Raw genomic sequence first — 365 nt, 5'->3', positions numbered from 1 at the left:
GGCGGGGCGGCTGGCGGGGCTGGGCACCCCCCGTTATGTGGGGCCGAGCGCGGCGGCGGCCCCCATGCGCGCGGCGGGGCCGTGCCGGTGCCGGTGCCGGTGCCGGTGCGGATGGAGGGCTGTGTGTGCGCCGCCGGCCGCCCGCCGCGCCTCTAAAGGGGAGGCGGGGGCGGGGGGCGCCGGGGCCGCGCCGCCGCCGCCGCTCCCATTGGCCGCCGCCGCCGCGGCAGCGCCCATCGCCGCTGCTAAGCAACGGCGCGCCCGCCGCCGGCGGCCACACACCGCGCTCCCCCCCGCGCCGCCCCGCGCCGCACCGCACCGGCCCCGCCGCGGGGGGGAGCGCGGCCGCGGCGGCACCGGGGCAC

Source organism: Molothrus aeneus, chromosome 9 (genome assembly GCF_037042795.1).
Source record: "Molothrus aeneus isolate 106 chromosome 9, BPBGC_Maene_1.0, whole genome shotgun sequence".
NCBI lineage: Eukaryota > Metazoa > Chordata > Aves > Passeriformes > Icteridae > Molothrus > Molothrus aeneus.
The sequence above is the reverse complement of the archived record's forward strand: the minus strand, read 5'-3'. Positions refer to the sequence as shown.